The 26,042-nt window shown below is 33.5% G+C and overlaps 1 protein-coding gene across 1 annotated transcript in view; it reads right to left on the bottom strand.

Moving 5' to 3' along the window:
* Nucleotides 1–26,042, bottom strand: part of Nepl16 (Neprilysin-like 16) — a 1,095,435-nt gene that overhangs the window by 105,272 nt on the left and 964,121 nt on the right. The window lies entirely within an intron of this gene.

The following is a 26,042-nucleotide window of genomic DNA, read 5'->3' as shown; positions in this document are numbered from 1 at the left end:
CATCTTACCTTTTAATCAAGTATCGCTGGCCGGACAGACAGCTATCCGGAATCAAACTCGTCTTCATATCAATTAGATATACATCTATCTCAATTAGTTTAAAATTACAAACAACGGTTAGGTGAACGAAAGCACTTGAATACTTGAAAGCAATCAGTGAGACGATAAGAACCAAAAATTTTTCAAAACTTTACAATGGTTTCAATTTTTTATCAGTAAGTTTACAGGAAATATTTATGTTGAAGTTTAATTGGAATGTTACCATTAATGAAATTACATACGCTAATTGGCGAAAGACAGTAAGTGCGTATCCTGGAGCGCTACTTTCTCAATTTCTCAACTTGACGACCTAGGAGCAGGAAAAGCAGTTGTCGCAATGGTTTTTAGCTTACGACTTTACCATTGGTTTTACTTATCATCCTATTAGCCTATAGTACTAACAAGCGCCGTAAGAGCAAAGTTTACATTGCAAAAATAATCATACTAAACGTATTTTTCTCAAGCAATACGTGCATTTATCCTCTTGTAGCGGGGGAATAGTTAGTTGGTAACAGCAACATGTAGAGCAAATTTCCCTGCAGTATGGGAAAGAACAATAACTAAAACAGAATAACATACTGCAATACTAGTACTGCAATTACGATTAAAATTAATTGTATTGACTCACTCGCCTTAATGGGCGAGTCTTACCTTATAATAAAAATAATAAAAAAGTAAGGAAGGGCTAAGTTCGGGTGTAACCCGTTATACTCTAGCAACTTTCAAGAATCAAAGCCCAGGAAATTCCTTCAGGTGGTGGTAAAACAAATTTAGTATCTTCTTGACTTATATTGAAGGCCATAACCTTAGACTCAGTTTAATTGTTAAATATTAGTTCGCGGCAGCTAAAATTATATTATATCTTCAAATGAGATGTGTATAGGTATGTGATATTAACTCGACCGAAAAGGCTAAATTTAATATACATACATATATTGAGTTGATGTGGAAAACGTCAACCAGAGGATCGGAACTCTTTGTATTAGAGATATAAGGTTTTGACCAAGATTAATTCAGCTCCAAACCACATAATTTTTAAGAAAACTTGTTCATTTAATTTCATTAAAATATGACATTTTGACCAACCTGAATTTTATAAAGTCCGCTGGAAAGACGAAAGTCATTATATGTGGTATACTGGGGGCATCGAACGACATATTTGGCATACAACTTGATAGAAAAGCAAAAATTATTGTAAGCAGTATATGGGAGTTGAGGGTGGTATTGACAGAATTTTATCTATTTTTGCCAATTCCACATACTATTAACATGCCACGGACTAATAAAATGCTCCCAGGCTACCTCACATACCATCATCAACACCAATATATATGGAGTAAAGTCAGCCGGATGCTCGAAAATCGCGATATTTGTTATATGAGGGCTAGGGCAAGTTTTCTGCCGATTTTATGTTTTAGATAAAAGAATGTACCGTTATTAGAAAAACATATTTGCTCAATTTTATTACGATAACTAACTATTGGCCGATATATGCGATAGTAAGTCTGCCGCAAGTTCGAAAAGCTGACACACTGACCTATTGTTATTAGAAAGGATTCTCCTCGAATTTTTATTCTATATCTTACACATTCACCGATATTTTCGGTACCTGGTGGCCTGAAAAGTTATGGTCCGATTTTTTTTTAGACTTGAGTTGGCAAACTTTAAGGGCACTATTTATGCAAAGTTGTATCCCGATATATTCATTGGTTCATATTTCAATTTTAAAGAATCAGAAGGAATATAAACTTGTGTTATATTGGCAGTAGTCGTGTTTGTAGATCGATTTCGCTCATTTTCGCACTAGGCATGAAAAGGGTCTAATATTTTCTTAGATATAGGTGTTCACCCAAAGGTGGGCGGTGCTCGATCGTACCATTTTATGTGTAATATTTAATGTTTCTGACATGTTTAGTTAGTGAATTATCGCACTTTCAGTAGTTTACCTATTTTCATAATGTGGTAAAATGTATTGAAGAAATTTGTTTTCTGAAAATTTGGTAATATAGCCTATATGGTTTGCGAAATATCTATATACCTATATATAAATTAAACCCGTTTCCCGTTGTCACGCCATAACTTGAGAACGGCTAGACCGATTTGGCTGTTTTTTTTTGTGGTTTTCTAATACTCTATAGAAGGTTCTTACGGAAAAAAAATAAAAATAGTAAGAAAATATCTCAGAAAGATTGAAAAAATACATCTAAAATTGCATATTTTAAAAAACGCGCGTAACGAATGTCATCGTCATTCACAGCCATAGACTATATTGAAAGAGCATCGTTTGTTCGGAAATGTGGTTAACTAATTAAATTATCGCACTAATTTACGAATTTTTGAAAATTACTCGCCACAATTAAATGTACCGACTTTGACGGTAATATTAATAATACCAGTGATGATTTCATTTAAATGTAAGTATTTAATAATAATAAAATATGTATACTATGAGTTATATTTCAGAACTCAGTATACAAACTTCGCATATCCTATTAAGTAATCTGTGGTAATCTGACACACATAACCTAACATAGCGCTAACTATAATTTTATTAAGTTTTTGATAAAGTTTGTTTTGTTTTAAAGACTAAGAAGTTTGTTGTTTGCTAATAAGTGTTTGTTAATCACGGTAAGTTCGCAGCTTAATATCGATTTTTGGTAACTTTTCATGACTACACAATATTAAAATTTGGTATACACGGTTAAACAGAAAATATAAGGGAGTAATTTTTTATTTTAAGATGGAAATGTTTATAATTAAAAACTATAAATATTATTGTTAAAAATTAAGAACGTTCAACCTCTTTCATTATTTCAAACGTTATCTACTAACAACTTTGAAAATTACTCATTTGTTTCATACTTGGATATAAAACAAGTAAGGAAGGGCTAAGTTCGGATTTAACCGAACATTTTATACTCTCGCAAAGTCAAATAGTATACTCGTTTGAGATTTCTTTGTGGATTGACTGATATTTTCGGTAGAAGGTCAACTATAGGCAGTGGGTTCCAAATATTTAGTACTTAGGGGCTTGAACATTTTTGGTTCGATTTAGACAATTTTTGGCCACAAGGTGGCATACTTTAATCGCATTATTCACGCAAAGTTTTATCCCGATACAGTCATTGTTGCCGGATTTGCATAGTGGAAAGTGAAAGAATCAGATGGAATTTAAAATGGTGTTAAATGGGAAGTAGGCGTGCTTGTAGTCCATTTTCGCACTATGACATAGAAATATGAAAAGAACGTTATGCACCGAATTTGGTTGAAATCGGTTAAGCAGATCTCAAGATATGGGTTTTCACCTAAAAGTGGGCTGTGCCACGCCCACTGTCTAATTTTGAACGCGGTTCCTATAAAGTCATCTTATACCATCTCAGAGATAAAATTTAATGTCTCTGGCGTGTTTAGTGCTTGATTTATCGCGCTTTTAGTAGTTTTTAAGAGTACCGTTATATGGGGAGTGGGCCACCCGATTTCACCCATTTTCACGCTGTAGGTAGAGGTTCTAAAAACATTTGCTTCCAGTGAATTTTGTTATTATTGCATTAGCGGTTTAGGTGATGTACACATTAAACCTATTAGGGGCGGGACCACGCCCACTTTAAAAAAAATTTTAACTGCAGATGCCCCTCCCTATTGTGATCCTGTATACCAAATAAGAGTCTTGTATCTTGTTGTGGAGCTTAGTTATGGCAATTTATTTGTTTTTGAATAATGGCGTTTTGTGGGCGTGGCAGTGGTCCGATTACGTCCATCTGCAATACCAACCGTCTCACGGTACCAAGAAACATGTCTACCGAGTTTCATAAAGATATCTCAATTTTTACTCAAGTTAGAGCTTGCACGAACGGACGGACAGACAGTCACCCGGATTTCAACTCGTCTCTTCATCCTGATCATTTATATATACATAACCCTATATCTAACTCGATTAGTTTTAGGTGATACAAACAACCGTTAGGTGAACAAAACTATTATACTCTGTAGCAACAGGTTGCGAGAGTATAATTAATAAAATAAAACAATCAACATATTATATTTTATGTTTATTTGTGTTTAATAACAAATCGAAGAAAATTAGTATTCATAATTTTCAACTTTGGAAGTGATCCGCTTGGTTATTCTTGCATTGGAATTAACGTTTTCGTTTCATTTCATAAATACAATTCATTGTATTGAATAGTATGTAATTAATGTATACCTTAGCCACAGCAACGCGTGGACGGGATCCTCTAGTATATTATACATAATCCGATTGTGATTCGTTGAACCAAATAACAGGTTTCGTATCTTAATTTTCGGCTTAGTTATGGCAATTTATGGCAGTGGTCCGATTACGCCCATTTATAGTAACTTCTTATGGCGATAAGGAACAAGTGTACAAAGTTTCATCAAGATTACACAAGTTACAGCTTGCTTGGACGGACAGACAGTCAATCGGATTTCAAATCGTTTGTCACTCTGATCATTTATATTTTTTATTCGTGTTATGTTTTATTTGCTTATACAATAAGTAAGTGCTAGCGAAAAACATGGGAATCAATAATAATATTAACCATCATATAAGTAAGTCAAAGCAGTATTTGAAAAGCAAACTAAAATATAATTGCATTGTCGTGATTGACTTAATTAAAAATTTTAGTATATTTGAGGTATACCTGATATATTTTGCGAAATTATTGCACATGGTCTATTGTAAAGCCTAAAAATGCCGATATTCGAAAATAATCGTTAGGAATGTGAATCTATGCTTAAAGATATTGGCAAAATGTAGCAGCTACTTGACCAATTTTAACAAAATTTTATTATACCATTTCCAAAATAGACTTATATTACAATGTGAAAATGTACGAAATCGGATCTAAATAACTCTTTCTCTCTATGGTATATGACACCATTTTGAGGTACACCAGATTTTTCACCTATAACTATAACTTTTTAGTCCCCTAATGTCTAATATGCGGACAACAGTGTTTACGACATTAATATTTTGTAACGGATTTCTCGATAAATCGTTTATCTTGTCACTCACTCTTGAGTTCGATCACTGGATTGTTAAATAAAAGTCCTAATTTAACGCTTTGTGACTCATTATTCGATCTAACAACTTCTTACTTATATCTAAATTCAAAATGATGTCTTGTTGAAAATTTCAGAAGTTCTAACCTTCGGTCTTCTCTTGTCTGTAGTAGATCTAAACTTCGCCACTCGAACATTCTGGTAAGTACGAATTTCGCTGTGTAGCGATTGATTCTGGCAATTTATCAACGATTCGATTGTGTTCTATAACACAGTACAACAAATTACGACTTAATTTTTTCGAATCGATGACATAGTAATTTTCGGAAAGAGGAGATTATCCTGATCATTTTATCCGAAGAAAGTAATGGACTGCTACGTCTCAGTTTTTGTTACACACAGTTTAAGTTTGAAAGTCTACAGAGCGGTTTAAGCATCAATAAAATAATGGAAACCTTGTCTTTTGTTCTTAATTTAAAACTGTGGACAATCTAGAGGGCGCCACCGTACAAAAAAAGTAAAAAAGTAAAAAATTTAATTTTTAATTTAAAATTATAAATGGTTGATCTAAAACCTAAACAATGTTCATCAAAAATGTTCCTCGTGAAAAATTAGGGGGGCTCTTATACAACAAAACTCTCTCAGACTACAATTTCACACTTAAATATACGCAACACCTAAAACAACATAACATTCACATATTATTAAATATATAAAATTTATTTTGAATTGAAATTAACTTTTAAGTTTAGAATAAAAGATTTAAGTGCATATTAAGTATATGTTTCGTATTCTTGTTTTCTGGAATGTTCAGGAGGATCAACTTCACGGATTTTTTTTGATTCTCCTTTAAATTGTTCTTCCACTGTTTTTATTTGCTGGTGCAATCTCGGCACACCAGTTTTCTGCTAAGAAATTTAGATGAGAATCAATAAAATGAAGTTTTAGGGACATCTTCACATACATATACAAATATTGCGTGAAATGCAGTAAGCATAGCTTTCACATTTTCTTGTTAGTTTTGCTAACGTCCGTGTTGTACTGTGTCAATGTTCGTCACAATATTTAAACAAAATTAAGTAGACAGCTCATTATGATAGTAATGTGGATTCTATTAAAAGATTTTCGAACTAATAGTTAGTTTTATATTGTATCTGGTATGTAAGGTTTTTCAAAAACAAATAAGTGAAAGTGTTATCCGGGATAATTTTGAGTTAGAGGCCAAAAATGGTCGAAATTCGTCCATGAATAGACGCAGAAATATGTACTAATAAAAAGATATATCAGTTGCCCATGATTTATCTTAATAATAATTTTTTTAATTTTCTCGAACGTATTTTAGTTAAATATTAAAAGTAGATGTAGTCAGGGTTCGTTTAGCGGCACTCGTTAACGAGCGAGTCATCGTGAAACGAATAGAAATTTTAAACAAAACAAAACAAAAAATTGGTGAGACACAGTAAACAAGTACAGCTGTGGTTCGCAACAATCGAGGTGCAGTTCTAGCGACAAGGAATAACATCCGACTGTACAAAGTACCGGGCCGTAGTTTCAATCAAAGAGATGCTAATAAACCGAACCGAATCGTCCATTCGAACTTTTATTAGAAATCAAACGGCTGGGTTGCAACTACTAGACGTGACATTCGCACCTACCATCTGGCTAGATCGTCGGCCTCAGTAAAAGCAGGTAGCTCTTCAGGGAAGCTCGACAACGACCAACCCGCCTTGTTAGCAAATAAAGTGATAAAAATCCTAAGAGACTCGGAGAACAGATGTCTAATGCCAATTAACTCAGTTTCTAACAATTCGATGCAAAAGCAACTTGATCACCTAACCAAACAGTCTCAGTCAATACAGTCTTTGCGTCAACGTAGACAAAGGAAGCTTAGGCTCAACCAACGTTAAATTTCTGGGATATAAATATCTGCGAATAGCTCAACACTACTACTAATGACAAATGAATCTTAGGCTAAACCAACGTTAAATTTCTGGAATATAAATACCTGTGCATGGCTCAACACCACTCCCTGATCGGGTACAATCCCTCCGAAAATTTCCCAAACCAAAAACAATTATCGATGTGAGAAGATTCAAAGGCGCCATAAATTTCTGCAGCCGTCACCCAAAGAACGGCGCCGATGTACAAGCGCTACTCAATGATCTATTGACAAATTAAAAAAAAAACGACAAAAGACCAGTACCGTGGACAAAAGATGCAGATGAACATTCATCGCAGTCAAAGAGCAGCTCGCGGACGCGACACTCCTTGCACATCCATAATTTGCCAATTAATGCCTTGAAAAGCTGATATTTTTTTGGGAGAAAGCCGATCCGTCCGATAAAGCGAGTGAAGGCCGCAAGAAAAACTTTTGTCGTCAGATTTGTACATAGCTCAAAATGCACTGCTTTTGTTGTAAAACGGACCAAAACAGCCTTATATCCGTTCATAGCATGGGCGTCCTTTTCTAGATAGGGTCAGCAAAGCGTTCAGGGGGAAGTGCTGCCATAAACTGCGTTTGTATTTTCTGCTTGTGCTTTGCACATGAGAATGCATTTTTTTATTTGGGGCTTTAGTCGTGGGATATAAAACTCCTTGTAGCGTTAGGAGATTCTCGGCGTGTAGCATTAGTAAGTGGACATAATTAAGGTATAATATGGGAAGTTACGATGTTTTTAATATAACTATGGGATGGCGCTCATTATACGTCAGACCAGAATTGCGAGCTAATCATTCGCACGAAGTAAACCTTTCCTGCCCAGAAATGGGCTTAGCACCAATAGCGTTTTCATTTCTCGATGAAAATTTTGTCTCATTATATGGTAACATTATATAAAGGTTTAATTTTTTACATGACAAAAAATGTCAACCAACTCATTCGCAATATCCATTATAACACTTAGCAAAATTGACTGATTCATAACAATTAGTAGAAAAACTTGATTTAATAAAAATAACTAGCAAAAACGATTTGGTACAATTTTAACGGCTTGTATCATTTGTGGTCATATTTATGGATTTGATTACTCGCCAATGTAATATGAGGAACATTAAACCTGGTTGGAGACTAGGTTCCGTAAATAAGATGCCATTTAAGAACTTCGCAGAACTCGTTTTAGCATTTAGCGTTAAAACCAACCCCTAAATATGTTTGTTTTGTCTAACTTTATTACAGTATGGTGTGGTGGGTATTCTCCACTTAGTGGACTAATGTTTTAGCCTAATTTGTGTCTTAGACATTGTGATCTTTGGTCTATTAAGGCCCATTTAAAGAGTTTTCCCCGATGGAGACGACTTTGTGTGGGTAGTAATACCCTACTTTGAATTTCGCTGTGGTGCGTTGAGGGTTTTCTGCTGCCTTTGAGCAGCATGGTATCTCTTGGCAACTTTCGGGATTTGCTTTTGCAACTAAACCCGTGACTCTTTCCATATTTGCGCGGTTTGGCGGTGATCTGGAAAAATTGTTTATGTAAAGCAAAGAATGATGTCTTTTGTGACAATAGATACAATTAAATTTTCTTTCACAATCTTTGAGTGAATGCGCATGTGATAAGCAATTTGTACATACTCGTTATGATCTGATAAAATTGTTTCTTTTGTTAATATTTAATTTTTTAAATTTATCGCAAGATTTAAGTTTATGCTCTCCTATACAGAATTTGAATGACAGATACTTATTTTGTTCAGATGAAAACGATTGTGTTTTGAATGAGCTTTTATTCAAATTGTTGTTGCTACTGTCTACTAATGCTTCTATTAACGTTGTGTTGAATATTTTCTGTTTTAGTTATTTTTTGTCTACCTTTAGTGTTAGAAAACCTTTCATTTGTTGTCACGTGGGACATTTTTTTCTTGAAGAGTGATTATTTTTGTTTTAGAGCAGTGGTCGACATTTCATAGAACAATTGTGCAAGCTAACTTCACACTTATACTCTATAGTTCAGTTGTTGTCAAGACCATGGATAATATTATATGATCCGAAACTCCGCTCTTTGCATATTGAAAGATCCCATGATCTCATGATTTAATTTGACAGCACTGAAAGTTCATGTGCTACTGAACAGATGACAAGCAAAACAGCGAACTGCCACTAAGAATCCTGCAAAAAATAATTGCGAAAACGAAGAGTTCTTTGTGAAATAAGATTGTTTAGCAAATTTTCCGAACATATGTTTTAAACATTTGTTTAAAAAGATTTAATATAATAGGATTTTTAAGAACGTGTTTTTATTGCATAGTAGTGCAGTATCAACGGAATACATACTTTTATGTACATATTTTGGTTAGAATTTCCCGCAAATGTTATTTAAACTTTGACTTCCGAATAAATAAAAATACCCAGGAATAACATTAAAAATCTCAAAAATTATATTTTTCTATAGAGTGACACCGCTGTCAAATATTATAAAAAGTGTGCATTTTGACAGCGCTCCCTCGAATCAAAGAGTTTCGTATCATGTAATCCGTGCTTGAGACAGCGACGAAACAACATCGCGTATGATCGTCCCGCTAAGGGAAATGTACACTGCATACAATTTTATGCAGAAAACGTTGATGAGTGGATTTCCCCTGCCAGCTCGGAAGCAGAAATTTTAACAGTGGCGCGTGAATAGTGCTGAGCATTATATTAAAATTATGCTCAAGAGTTTGCATTAATATTACAGGTGAATGTTAGCATTTGGCTTATATTTTTATACGTATATATGCAATCATATTTGTTGATATATAGTCAATTTGGTAATTTAATGATCTTATTTAATTTTTACTTAATATACCTTCCTAATAAATATTTTGTATTATAATTGTTAATAAAAGAGATGAAATTTATTACAACATATGTACATCTTATATTATTTATTATATTATATTTTATAGTCATATGTGTATATCTGCACATGCGCATTTGAATGAACGCATTCAGAAATTCAAATCATGATAATAAAAATATATATGACATTGTTGAACAAATAATGTATACACAAGAGTAAAAACACGTCAAGTGGACCCACCATTTTCCACTTGATCATCGAATTTGAATGTGAGTATTTTTTCTTAAAGAAGTCATCATGAACAATTAGTCCCCCGCTCAGTTTTTTTATATTTTAATTTTAACAACAATTTTTTTTAATTGAAAATTTTTACTACTTTTCGTTAAAAAATTAATAATTAGAAAACTATTGGTGATTTTTTAATGAAATTTTCAAGTTCAATACTTGTACTTTGAGAAAATATGTATGATTTAAAAATTTTTTTTTTCATATTGTTAATTAACTTTTAAGTTAGCAAATAAAAATTTTTATGACTTCTCCCTCAAAAAATTAAAAAAAAATGTTCAGTATTTTGCAATAAACATTAAAGTAAGAAAATCCGCAATAAAATTTGTGTGTTGCATATGAGTGTGTTGCATATTTCGTTTGTATGTTGGGATGATGGTCTCACATTTTGCTTACAATGAATTACTATGAATGTGGTAGAACAATATGCATAATACCCGCTTAATGGTTTCAAAGAAATTACTTCCTTAATCCACCAGAATGTATTGAATACCCGCTGCTAATATTTCAACGCAAATTTTTAACTGGAATTAAAAATTCACAACTTTTTTATCTCATATTTTTTTCTATTCATTATAAAACCTCCTTGAATTAATTACAAGTCTTGTTTTAAATAAAATGATATTCGAGCTAAATCCTTTGCGGTTAAAAGAAATAAATATGAAAGCATCTTAATATTTTATGTCCCAGTGTCTATGTGAACAACAAAGGAATATCTCGAGCAATTCGTAATTTCGTTGATAATTAATCATGAGCCTCGTTGAGAAAAGCTGCAATTCATTTAACAAAAAAAAAAATCATAAAAAGTCATTAAAAACTTAGTTTTAATAACAAGAAACCGCGCTCATGATTTTAAAGATTTGATTGGGAATTATATGTGCAACTCATGTGAACGGACTATTTTCTTTCGAAAAATGTACTTAATAGTTAATAGATTGACTCACAGAGTCCGCTACAATCATAAAATAGTTCTAATTCAAATTCAGAAGAATAAACGAAGTAATATCAATATTAAAATAAAAAGGTTCAAAGGAAATAGCCCCTTCAGGAAGAAATTTTGTATCTGCCACTGGTTGTTGGTGACAACGGACATTTCGCATGAACAATGTACATATTTACATACATATGTTGCATGTAGACAAATTTACAAACATTATGCGTTCTATCATATTTCTTTACATACCCACATAATTATATATGTCTAAGCATATGTGCGACCACTTGGTCTTTTCAGATGTTGTCAAAACTTTTGATTACCAAAGCAAATAAATATATAGAAAATATATTATTTATAAAACCTATATTAATTAAATATTTAGGTAATAATACAAACCTCACTGTATTATATTTTTCAATACTGAACATAACTAATTATATGCTTTGATACCAAATATATGCAGAATATCTTTAAATTTTGTGCATTGTAAATAAACGAATCTGTAAGCGTACATTGAAATTAGTTTTCTCATTTAAAACTCAAAATGCTCAATTCTGCTATTTTCGAGTCGGCAGGGGTAAAACTCAGGTGAAATCCGCTTATAATTTTTAAGTGATTAAATTCCGTGTTGGCGAGTAACCCTCCGTCAAGCGGAACATTTTGACAATCGGCACACCATGAACCTTCTCTATAATATACGTTCTCTTTTTTATGTTATAATGTATGTTTAATGGTTTCACGAACCACCTTTGATATTTAAATACTTTTTTTTTCAATATTTTTTTTTGACAAACTTTAGATATAGGTTTAGGTACAATTTTCTCCTTTAATTTGATTTAGTTTTCAAATACACTTTATTCGTTCGATTTCCTTAAACTTTCTTGAATTTTTAAATCTACTTTAATCGTTTGATTTCCTTAAACTTTCCACAGACGATACGACGATACTATTTTCCGATTAAGTAGGGACTGTTGCCTTAGTTATTTACATTCACAGTGAAATTAATTAGAGCAATTTGTAAACTAAATTTACTCATATTATGAGAAATCGTTCTAGTTTTTGGTTGTATACGCTTATAATTCATTTTATATAGAATGCATTACAACTGTATTGAGGGTATGAAAAGAAGTCCTTTTTTGGCAATAAAAAACATTTTTTATTTATTATATCGATATTTTTTTTTTTTTTTTTTTTGTGCGGGTGAGGGGGTGGAAAATGCCTTCCGCATCATTAGTGATGTCGTCACAGCAACGGTATGTGCCACCTGCAGGTCACTAAAAACCCCCCCTCTAGGGAACCGTCGCCCACCCTGGAACCGCGTTTGCATTACTTCAGGGTGGCGTTCCATTTTCCTCATTGAGAGATTTACATCTACGCACCAGGTTCCGCTTTTTGCTGCGTAGAAAAGTTTCTGCGAATTTCTGGATATTAGACCAGTTAGCTTCGCTCTCCATCATGACGCTGATTAAGTTGTTTGCGCTTATTGGACCGACCAGGTCTTCTACGGCGGTACGTTCCCTTTGCCATCGCCCATATTTAAAGAATGTGTGTTCAGCGTCGTCTTCAGTCGCATCATTGTATAGGCATGCCGGCTCACCGACTTTTCCCATTCTGTAGAGATACTTTTTGAAGTGTCCATGACCGGATAGTAGCTGCGTTATGTAGAAGTCGATCGATCGATATTATCGATGTCGATTATATCGATATTATTATACATGTTTAGCTCAAATAATAAAAAATAATAACAACTTTAATTATATTACCATATTAATTTGTATATAATATTTACTATATGAAACATAAATTTTTATTGAGATTCTTATACATATTCATATATTTATACAATAATGTCTTATATAAAACAAATTATACAAATAATTTAAATTTTCTTAATTAGATTATTTACATATTTTTCTTAAAATTGTCTTAAAAACTACTGTCAAAATTGCTATACCATTTCTTAATATATATTTGAAAAAAAAATGAAGAACTATTGAAATAAGTCTGAAAACTTTAGTTGGAAATAGAGACACAAATACTGTCATGATAGCTATGTACTGTCTCAAAAGTAACTGCATTAACATGGGAAGGATCCATGTTTGAAAATGCCCAATCAATTTGTGTACTTAGCAGATGGAATAAATTTTCTTTACAGCCTTTGGTTCTATAGAGCTCCGAGCTATCTATCCTCAGCTCGTTAATTGGAGTAAATCCTGGTATATCAAAATTTTGCAAGGAGAAGTTTCTACAAAAGTTGAAGACTCTGAATATTATGGAATAAAATTTGATGTCCTAATGTTTGGAAAATCATAAAATTAAAATGTGTAGTCAAAGCTTTATTTGTTCCCTAAATACAGGATCCGATTCAAAAAATTTGTTAGGAGGAATAAAATTTTCTATGATGAATAGACCTTCTCCCGAAGTGGCTCGACTGGGTCGAGTATGACTACAACTTTATTATATGTGGCACCCTGACTTTTATGAATACTTATTTTTTCAGCCGGAACAACAGGAAACTGATTTCTTCCAATTGAAATTTGTTCATTTCTTTTATATTGAAAAGATTTTAAAACTTTTTCAATTGGTGTCCAAGAACTTTCTAGATGATAAGGCTTTTTTGATCGTGCTATCAAACCAACAAGTTTCAAAAATTTAATCCACAGATTTGTTGCAAAAGAACAATGGAAATCAATTTGCAAAAGTTGTCCAGCCAAGAACTTAGAAGAACGAGAAGGTGCAGGTTCGACAGCCAATATTTTCAATCGACAAAAGCTTTGTTGCCACCTTTGTCACTTTTTTCTGTGTTTTGTGGGCTTGCAGGGTTGTCACTTTTCCTTTCTAGAGGGAACATAAAAAAGTTGTTCAATTTATGATTTCTAGCTTTTGCCATCGTCGCGAAAAGACGCTTGTAGGCAAACGCATGCTCGGGGAGATGTGTTAGGCGTTTGCTTTTATGAATGAGACGACTTAGTTTATTGAATGTGCCAAGGATGACATGATGCGAGACTCTCTCATTTTCGCTGATTTTTCTGTTATTTTCTTTCCCTGATTATTAAAATCAGGGAATTTCGAACAGCTGATGTCAAAAAAGGCGGGATGCCAGAAATAAACCAGCTAAAAATAGCTAACAAAAGCAGTGCGAAACGAAATTTCAAGGAACGACACAAATACATTTGAATAACGTGCAACTAAATTTTATTTGTTAATTTAATTTGAAACGTTCATTATAAAACCATGATCTTTTATTATGACTTGTTTTGTTTCTTTGTTATAATATTTTTTTATTTATATGCAATTTTTTTATTTTATATGATTTTTAAAAAATTTTATAATATAAATATACGTATATAGGGATGTATATGCGTTATAAAGGCCTACTCGGGGACGGAGCACCTAAAAATAATATTGAAATACAAAATACCCAAAAGTTTTTTTTATAATACCCAATCCATTTTCTTTCGACAGTGACATGGTTGGCAAATGTTATAAAAAATGTGGGTTTTGACAGCTCTCTCTCGATTCAAAGAGTCTCGCATCATTTCATCCTTGAATGTGCGCCAGCGTTCATGAATGAAAATGTTATTGTTGTGTGATTTACTACAAATTTAAGATTTGTCAATTTGGCTGCCATATTGATTTCTGACGCTGCTCATGCTATTTGGCTGAATTGTTGTTTTTGTATAACAACGTTTGTATTTTTTCTATTGGCTCACATACTTACATCTGTACGCATATATATGTACATATATATGTAGACTTGCGTATGCATTACTTATTTTGCAATGTCATACGCATAATTGTACATAAATACTTACATATAGAGCAGTGCGCGCACATGTATTTATTGATAAGTGATAATATATTATTATATATACAATAATATAACATATTGATGTACGTATGTACATACATAAATTATTAATTCTGTAACAATTGAAATTAGAAAATTATGAAAATAGTAAAATATCATTTTTTGCATAATCTTTCACATTTTATCAATGTAGCATTTGTGCAAAAAAAAAAATAATATTTTATCAATTTTTATCATAAAAATCGTTTATATGGCAAGAAATAATCATGCATTGGTGAAGTGGCATTTGTATTTTTTGTTTAAGGTATTTAATTTTTCTCTTTACGTTGGGTGATACGTATTGTGTCAGAGAACGTTGTTATAAATTCTCATTTCTGTTAAATATTACAGAAAATGGTGAGCTCCTTTATCTCAACTTTTTAGCTCTGTTAGCCGTCCAATCGAGCATCATACAAAATTAAATTTGCACCTTCTCGTCCATTTACGTTCTCTGGTCCAGCTGCCCCATTAACCAAGCCATCACACTTGTTTATATTCACTGTAACCATATATTTGGCGGAGGCTTTTAGTGTCAATTCATAGGGCAGTCACTACGTTTTAGAAGTTTTAAAAAGTTTAACTCTTTCCAAAATATTCTCATTTTCACTTATACCAATTACTTTAACTGAGACTTTTGCAGTTGCTAGGATAGCTTTAGTTGGGATTCGACTGAGCTTTAGGGCAGTGGGAAAATTTGTGGACCGATTTCACACATTTTCGGCATTAAACTATTGTATATCTAATATTTTACGTTTATATAAAGCCAAATGGAAATTTATTTTTTTACATAATGTATGCTGGAGCTAGGGTCAATATATCCCCGATAATGGATACCTTCTTAACTTATATTAAAGGCCATAAACTTAGTCTAAGTTTTATTGCTATATTTTCGTTCGCTTCAGTGAAAATTATATTAAAAAAAAAAAATAAATAAATATCTTGAAGTGAGATATTGATATGTATGAACGTGATATTAACTCGACCAAAGTGGCTAAATTTTTTATTATAAGCTTATGAGAGAATCGGAATTCAGTATATGAAGCTATGAGGTTTAGACCAAGGTATACAGTAATTTCATTCTAATTCAGCGTCAAACCACATAATTTTTAAGAAAACTTATCCATTTAATTTCATTAAAATATATTACTTTAAACAACCGGAATGGTTTAAAATCAGGTTAAAAGACGGAAGTCATATATACCGGAAGTATATATATTGGAGATAGAGAAAGATATTAATTTTGACATTGCTCAGCTATACTCGAGAACATATTTTGAAGCAATTTTATATATAAAACAAAAATATTATTACTCACTGACCGACAAATTCGGCATAAAACTGGTTAGAATAACGAAAAGCATTATAAGTAGTATATGAAAATTGAGGGTAGTATTAACCCGATTTTATAAATTTTTGCCAATACCACATACTACTAACATGCCACAGACCAATAAAATGCTCCCACTGTTTCATTAAGGTACCTCACAAACCATCACCAATCATATGGAGTAAAATCAGACGAATGTTCCAAAATCCTGATGTTAGTAACATGGGGGCCAGGTAAACTTTTCACCCGAGTTGATCCATTTTAGGCACAAAGATGCCTTGGTATAAGTAAACACGCTTTCTCATTTTCATTGAGATAACTCACATATTGCCCGACACTTGCGGTGTAAAGTCACCCGGAAGATCTAATATCTTTATATGAGGTATACGGGGGCTAAGTGAAGTTTTGACCCGATTCAACACATATTTTACATACAGACATACTAGTATCAGGAAAGGATCCTCTCTGAAATTCAATTATATATCTCACACATTACCCGATATTTTCATTAAAAAGTCAACTATAGGTACTAGTGTCCACATATTCGGTACGTAGGGGCTTCAAAAGTTTTGATTCGATCTGCACAATTTTTGGTCATTAGGTGGCATATTTTGAAAGCATTATTCGTGCAAAGTTTTATCCCGTTATATTAATTGCTTCTTGATTTGTATACCGGAAAGTAAAGCAATCAGATGGAATTTAAAATTGTATTATATGAGAAGTAGGCGTGGTTGTACACACTGTAACATAAGAATATCAGATGAATATTAGTACTTTGGTTGAAATCGGTCAAGTAGATCCCGAGATATGGGTTTTCCCCTAAATATGGGCGGTGCCACGCCCGCTGTCCAACTTTTGTATTGGCTCTTATAAAGCTTATATGTACAATTCAAAGTTTCTGACTTGTTTATATAATGAGTTATCGCACTGGCATTTTAAATCTAAACCGTTATATGGGGAGTGGGCGTGGTTATCATCTGCTTTCAACTATTTTCACACTGTCGGTAGAGGTGTCAAAATGATTTATCCAGTGTAAATTTAAGTGATAGTTCAAGAATCTCACTCCAGACGACGACATCTTGTATCTTATTGCGGAGCTTAGTTATGGCAATTTATTTGTTTTTGATTAATGGCGTTTTGTGAGCGTGGCATTGCTCCGATTACGGCTATCTGCAATACGAATCATCGTACGGTACCAAGAAACATGTGCACCAAGTTTCTTAAAGATATCTCAATTTTTACTCAAGTTACAGCTTGCACAGACGGACGAAGTACTTTCGTGCTTCCTGATTTACTTTATACATTGTACGATTAAAATAAATACTTTGCATCCTAAAAAACTTAATTTTTATTGTTTTTAAGTAACGTAAAACATAAAATGTAATTCATAACATAATGACAAAAACGCGAGATAAAAACCAAAATCCAACTACAAAAAATAGTCTACCTATTTATAAATACTTGTATTCGAATGTGATTCTGAGTTAGTTTAAGAATAAATTAAATATATGCAGGTTTATTTTATAATTAATGCAAAATATCGAGACTGGCAATCCTGCGTTATAAGAGAGCAATCAGCTGACTCGTTTTTTTATCATTTTTCACAACCTCCTTGAAATATTTCGATGTGACATGCGGTAACTTAAGATGGATGCCTGAACTTGCCTCTTGAAACTGTAATCGTGACATCTCTACTCTCGGATGTGGAGTAAATCCAATCCAATTGAATAGTTTTAATTGATCGGAAAGCATAGCCTTTGTTTCTTCAAATTGGTATAAGCAATTTTCGTATTTGACGTAAGCCGAAGATTTAAAATTTTCAGATAGATTTGAATAGTCAATAACTACTATTGCGTCACAAGCAGCTTGGAGACGTGTCAAGAAATTGTCAAGATTTTAATTTCTAACACATTCATAGTTGTATTGAAGTGATGAAGAAAAAATGTAATGCAGAATCTTAAACTGTGACTTTTAGAAATAAATTAAATGGCTGAAAAATGTGTGCCTCTTTTTTGCTTGTGGCCGCCCGTTTTCAGCGTGTATGTGTCAAAATAAATTAAAACTTTCTTGGTGTATACTGAGTGAATTAAAGCGATGCTTCCGTAGAAAATACCTTAGTAAAGAAAGTATACATATTTTGTGTTGTAACTTTCTTTCATTTTCTCACTGTTCACTGTTATTCGATTCCTTCTTCTTGTAGCATTCGTAGTGGCGTTTGTGATTATTTCTCTTAAATATAGTAGAAAATAATTATAAGTGCATGAGAGCAGATTAGTCGATTGTTCTGTTTTAGATACGCATCTAGAACTGAGTGCATATAATAAATACCTGTAAGTAAGTAAATAATTTAAAAGGAAAATAAAAATCGACCCAATAGTTTCGGACTTGTAGTCAAATATGACGCGTGTAACAAGTGTTTCAGAGTTTAAGCAGGGACGAGCACAAAGTTTGCGGGAAAATGGTATTGAAATAAAAGAAATTTGAAAAGTACTAAACCGCCATGGAAATACAATTATTAATTTCTTCAAATCCCTTTCAATGCAATTTTCTGTTAGCTTGTGCGCGTTCATCAGCAGTCTGTGATACGCGTTCGCCGACCTTTATTTGCTCGTCTGGCTCGTGACATTTTTTCTTCATATAAAAAAGAATAAATCACATTAAAAACAAATTGCTACATTAATAGTGATGTATCAGTATTTATACATGTGCGTATATCTGTGAATGGAAATATATATGACTGTATACGTCAATGTATATAAAAATGTCATTAAATAATTCACTTTTAAATCGACGCTGTAATGAAACAGCGACGGTTCGCTAAAAAAAAAGTGAGAAAAGGACACGCATACATATAAGTCGTACATTTGAACAATTTAAGACCCATGGTTTGTACGAATGCACCCAGCAATATGTATAAAAATATAAACACAAAGCAGTAACTATCACTGACAATTTGCTTTAATCGAAGCACGTCCAAAATGAAATGACCGCATGAATGGCATAACAACATGTTGGTACTGTCAACACTAAAAAAAGTTTAAATTTGACATCAAAATCCGCATTAACAAAATAATCCGCCTTTTATTGAATTCATTTGTTGCAAAAATGTGATAAATAAAAAACCGCTTAATCGATTTTTCGCAAACTTCACATAAACCAACTACCAAATAATCCGATAAAAGCCTAAACATTTGGTTTGGATAGGTAAGCCTGTTCTTGAGTTATAAAATTACAGCGAAAAGTGGAAGTGATTTTTATATATTTAGAAGACTAATTAATTCTCTTTATTTATGCCGGTTCAAATTTATTATGTATATAAAACTTTTATATATTTTATAAATTTTTCGATTTCATTGATTTAATTATTAAAACCGCAATTTTTATTTTTTAATTTTATATTTTATACCCGTAAGTTTAGTAAGTATTTGTTTGTAAGCTTATGTGCATTTAATATGCTTTTAATGTTTTGATTACGCTCTGCTTGTTTTTGTTTAAGAAAATACAAGTGCATATGTGATATTTGCCAATACATTATATTTTGGTCTTTGAATATATGAATATATGTACATATGTATGCATATATGTACGTATATTGCTTCAATTACGTGTTTTCGTGTTGTTATTGCTTATTTGTTTATTGCAATAAGGGAACGTGTCTTCGGTTTTTTTTAATCGTACGCTTACTCGCGTTGCTAGTGTACAAAAAACCAGTGTATATTGGTGAATATTTTGATTACCTCGAGGAAAATAAATTTTGCTTTGCTCGCCTCTAGCTCTAACTCCAAAAGAAAAAATATTTACATATGAACCTTTTGAAAATTTTCCCGAACTACCCCAAATCAAAATAGATTGCCCTAAGTTTGTTCTTATGTCTTCAACAGATTCGAAAAATCACTTACCAAATACACTTGCTTCGCTGTGCATAAAAGCTTAGAAACAATTAGTAAGGAAATTTTGTCTATCACTGCATTGCGTGATGGTAATCAACTTTTACTTGTTAATTCCGGAAAATTGCTGAAAATTTCTAATAACAAAGAAAATACATGGAATTTGTGATATTTCTGTGAAATTACATGACAATTTTAATTGCTCTAAAGGTACAATTTACGCTCCATTCCTAAACGACGTTTCAGAAGAAAAAATTATTGATGATTTAAAAGATCAGAGAGTTACTTCCGTCTATAAGTTCACTAAAAGTCTTGAAGGCAAACAAAAACCTAGCGGAGCGGTTCTCCTTTCATTTGACCTCTACAAACTTCCCGAAAAAATCGAAGTATCATGGCGCACAATACAGATTAGAGCTTATTTCCCAAACCCCATAAGGTGCAAAAGTTGCCAACTTCTAGGCCACACAACTAAACGCTGTAACAACAACCCAACATGCGACACATGCAATTTACTTTTTTACTAACCAAAGAGGTAACTTACTAGCCAAAGAGGTAAAATCGGAGAAGACTTTATATTAGCGCAGAACTTAACCATTTTAAACGAGGCTCTCCCACAAATTTTTCTACACACAAATTGTTTACGAAATTAGACCTGGTCCTTTGTTCTTCCAGTATCGCCCCCAAACTAAATAGCCAAACCTTAACTGACCTAAATAACAGTTATCATTTTCCTATTAGGACTCGCCTATCAACTCCCTTATCCAACAAAGGTTCGGCGGAACCCAAATTTCTGTTGGACAAGGTAGATTGATCTAAATTTCAACAACTTTGCGAAAGTTATTCAAGTTGGACAAGGTAGATTGATCTAAATTTCAACAACTTTGCGAAAGTTATTCTGCTGCACATCCTCGTGACGATAATAAAAATAATTAAACAGCTACGATTACCAAAAATAATTAAAACCTCTGCTCACCCCTTTATCCCTCAAACGGGTAAAAAACCTTCAACAGTTGTGTGCCTTATTGGTCTACCGAGCTGTTAAAACTCAGAAAAGAAAAACAATCACTATAGATAGCAAACAAAAGAACTCGCTCTATCCACAATTTGATAAAATATAAAAAAGCCAATTCAGTATTTCGAAAAAAATATTAAAGAAGATAAGAGGGCTTGCCTACAAAAACTTACCGAAGCTATTACTCCGTTAACAACCCCTAAGAAACTATGAGCTGACATAAAAATGTTCTCAGGGTCCTATTCGCAAGTTAACCTTAAATGTATCAATAGTCCGTATGGTCCAATTTGCGGCAGACATAGTTGATCATTTCGCATCTGTATGGTTCGACTACTCGAGCGACTCAAATGTCCACTCCTCGTTTGTATCAAATAAAAACGAACTTCTTAGAAGAAGGTACGGTTAAGACAACTAAATTTGTAAATATATATTACCGAATCAGACATAATCATCGCAGAATTTGATTACACAATATCATCAATGCCAGGCAAGACTCTTGACTCCAAGACTACTTGGTTACACACCTATATCACTCCTATGCTGCATGGGCAAAGTATTAGAAAAAATTCTATCAAAACGAATCTCTGGGTTCACATTTAAGAAGGGCAAGGCACTATAGAAGCCTTACTTTATTTCGAAGACTTCGCCAAAATGCCTTATCAAAAAGAAATCACGTATCTATTCTCAGTTCAGATTTCGAAAAAGCTTTTGACAGAATCTTACGAAAAAATATTTAATTAAATCTTTCCTAATTAATCGTAACATCACGGTCAGAATCAATAACACTTTCTCAAAAACGTACAATATGTACAACGAGATCCCGCAAGGATCATCATTATCCGTTATACTGCTGTTAGAAGAAGTTTCCTACGTCACCAATAAAGTTTATCTTAACGGAAGCTGAACTCCCAATTATCGAGGAAAGAATAACGCACACTTCGCAAAAATTTATTCCAAAACTACAATTGTGCAATAGCAACCTCTTATATGGTATAGTAAAAGCCAAATGAAGTGATGAAACAAACTCCACTATTTCTTCCACTATCTCTAGATTCATCAAACTAGCTAGAGATCTAAGTATCGCATCTGTACCCGTAGAAAAATCTATATTATTAGCCCCACCATGTTTACTTAAAGAACCTCGTTCGAGCTACAACTTCAAAAACATCAAAAGAAGAACACTAACTCTAGGGAATAGCAAAGTTTGTTTAAAGAACTCATTGTAAAACACTATGAAGATTAGAAACTCATTTTTACGAACGATTCCAAGGCCGACTTCTACACGTCATTTGCTATTGTTGATAACTTTGGAAATACGATAAAAGCTGGTCATTGATTGTATTCAACTACATCGAAAAAAGGGATATAATCCATTTAATTGCTTCACAGCAAAAAGCCATAAAAGTTAATGCTTGGAAAAACGTGGAACACCACTACGCCATCTGCAATCAGGACGGGAATAAAGCTGTTTACCCACCCTAAGGCCACTGCCATGATATCAAGGCCTTTGTTCACTTCGTCTGGCTCATGCGTCATTACATATCGTCTGTAAAAGTTGCGAGCTGAAAGCCTCTGAGGCTAGTGCTCCTATAATTGTATTATTATTTTACATATATGCCCGAGTCACTAATATGTACTATGTACGAATTCAATACAAAAACTACTAAGTTTACAATAATTCCTTAAAATGAATTATATATGTGTATATAGGGAGAACTATGTAGGTATCCGGAATGAAGAAACATGAAAATGCTTGCGGAATAAAGTCGATCGCTTTTTGTATGTGGTGATATCCTATGTTGTGTGGTCGTTCAAGAATTAGATGAAGAGGTGGAAAGAACCACCTCTTGTAACAAATCCACACCGTTAATTGTTCTCAAAAATAGAACATCGACTCCTTGGTGGAACGTTGATCTTAACAACCTGAAAACTTACTTGAGCGCTTTTTAATGTTAAGTTATAGGACCAAAGTTTGGCAACCTTACAACGACATCTTGAAGTAATACAAAAAGAAGCAGTTAGGAAAGCAAAAGCAGACTCATGGTGGTCTTTCTGTACATCGATAGAAAGCTGCAATGAATCCACCATACTGAGTAATATATTATAGATCTATTTTTTAAAGACGAATTTCGGTGAGTGGACTTCCTTCGCAGGAGAATCCCCAGAGGAACTCATGAAATCGCACTTCCCTGGTAATCAAAATCAGGGAAACCTCAGCTGAGGTACAACCAGAACTACTTGCAAATACAGCAGACCAATCTGGCTTCATAGTAGGTAAGAAAGAGGTTATATACGCTATAAACAGCTCCTTGCCATTTAAAGCGCCGGCCCGGCTGGGATCATTTCCATAATGGAAGGCTAGAAAAAATATATAAGGCCAGCATCCACTATCTTACACACCGATAAACTGGAAAAGAGTAAAAGTGGTGTTCTTACCAAAACCGGAGACGGAGCCTTCAATAATATACATAGAAATAAGAACGATTATTGATTCTCTGTCACATGGCGGCATAGACGACATGGTTTGCAGATAGACACGATCGATGCTTATGAAGAGAATGATTATAGCATGGCTCAGCGAAACGAATAAGCTACATAAGGAGAAGCACTTCTCAAGGAGGGGTCCTTTCCTCGCTTTTATGGGTGGTGGCGCTGAATGCAGTACTACTTCAACTCAAAGGAAGAGGAGTGAAAGCAATAGCCTATGCAGATGACATAGTGTTCATGGTATCAGGGATGTTTCCTTCACAATCTGTCCGCCACGTCAAAATACTTAGGAGTTGAAATCGATACCAAACTGAATTGGAAAATTAACATTGCATGCAAAAGAATACTTAACAGGAACTGGGGCCTTAAGCCAAATATAGTCGAGTGGTTGTATACGGCCGTCATTAGACCAATTCTAACTTATTGAGCACAGGTTTGATGGCCAGCCTTAAAGAAACAACATATTCAGGGGTGTTGCGGAATTCAAAACAGATTTGCGTAGTTGTCAGAATTGTAAACCAATTCTGATTTTGAATGGTGTCACAGAATCTGATTGGATTTGCGTCTTTTCGAACATATGCAAAACGAATATTCGTATCAGCTGTCTACTGATGTGACAAAATTTTCAAATGAATAAATTATTGTAGAATGCGTTTTATACATTTGAAATGCTGAATGAAGTCTACTAAAGTTTACAATGAGTTCCGCTATTTTAGCTTTTATTTTATTTGAAGAAGAAAGGTAACGAAAAAGCTAAAAGGAATATATTAAAAGAGCACAGTAATCCACTTGATGCACCAGGAGAGTTGCATGTGAAATTTGGCTTGAATTTACTTGTACGTTTGTATACATGCTTACTTTGCAGATTTATATCACATTATCGACTGAATAAAGACGCATTTGGGTGTTAAATTATGTTTGTTACGTTTTGTAAATTCTCTTAAAATATCTTGATTTTTTCCATAAACTCGATAATTATGAAATTTTTTGTTTTATTCTTATGTTTTCCCCTATAGAAATAACGATAAATTAAATCGTAACAATAATATAAATTATTTTCTTAACTTAAATTTCAAATCTGTCAGCAAAAATCCTCTTGCTTTGTTTCTGATAACAAAACCAATAAAATTGGTTTCCGTGACACCCAAAACCGATACAATTTCTGCTTCGAACATTTTTTTGTCGGTTTCAATTCTGATTCCGACAACTATCAGATTCTACAACACCCCTGATTGTCAGGGAATTAAATGGAATACAAAGAGCAACCTATGCAGGGGTTGCAGGGGCTACAGGGGCTATGAAGTTATGTTCGAACGAAGCGCTTAATATGATCTGCATAAACTTCCCATAGACGTGTATACTCGGAAAGTAGCAGCAAGTTCTGATTTCAGCATTAAATAATTAGGAGGTTGGAATCGGAAAGAATATGAACATAACGCCATCCCAAGCCAGCTTAACATAATTAAATCAGACTACATATGTATATCCTCCCAATGTTAGATTTCGATAGTCACTTTAGGGTCAGGATTCCCTTTACACTTGAATGGAGAAGAGGTTTAGTAGGGGAGGTGGATACTACCTTCTAAAATTAACGGTAGAGCAGGGGGGTATACTCCAAGGATCTTGACATTCCTCTTTCTATCCCCTTACCTAACTCAGCCAGCATCTTTCAAGCGGAAGTACAAGGTATATGCCTGTGAAGTTCTATTAAATAATTACGAGAGGATACAGAAAGCAACCATATACACGAAGAGTTTGCTGGCTTTGTCGACACCACAGATTAATTCGAGCGTAGTCAACAACTGCTTTATATTAGCGCAGAACTTAACCATTTTACACGAGGCTCTCCCACAAATTTTTCTACACACAAATTGTTTACGAAAGTAGACCTGGTCCTTTGTTCTTCTGCTATCGCCCCCAAACTAAATAGCCAAACCTTAACTGACCTAAATAACAGTTATCATTTTCCTATTAGGACTCGCCTATCAACCCCCTTATCCAACAAAGGTTCGGTGGAACCCAAATTTCTGTTGGACAAGGTAGATTGATCTAAATTTCAACAACTTTGCTAAAGTTATTCTGCTGCACAGCTACGATTACCAAAAATAATTAAAACCTCTGCTCACCCTTTTATCTCTCAAACGGGTAAAAAACCTTCAAAAGTTGTGTGCCTTATTGGTCTACCGAGCTTTCAAAACTCAGAAAAGAAAAACAATCACTATAGATAGCAAACAAAAGAACTCGCTCTATCCACAATTTGATAAAATATAAAAAAGCCAATTCAGTATTTCGAAAAAAATACTAAAGAAGATAAGAGGGCTTGCCTACAAAAACTTACCGAAGCTATTACTCCGTTAACAACCCCTAAGAAACTATGAGCTGACATAAAAATGTTCTCAGGGTCCTATTCGCAAGTTAACCTTAAAT

Source organism: Bactrocera oleae, chromosome 2 (assembly GCF_042242935.1).
Source record: "Bactrocera oleae isolate idBacOlea1 chromosome 2, idBacOlea1, whole genome shotgun sequence".
Taxonomy (NCBI): Eukaryota; Metazoa; Arthropoda; class Insecta; order Diptera; family Tephritidae; genus Bactrocera; species Bactrocera oleae.
This window is presented reverse-complemented; position numbering and strand designations above follow the sequence as displayed.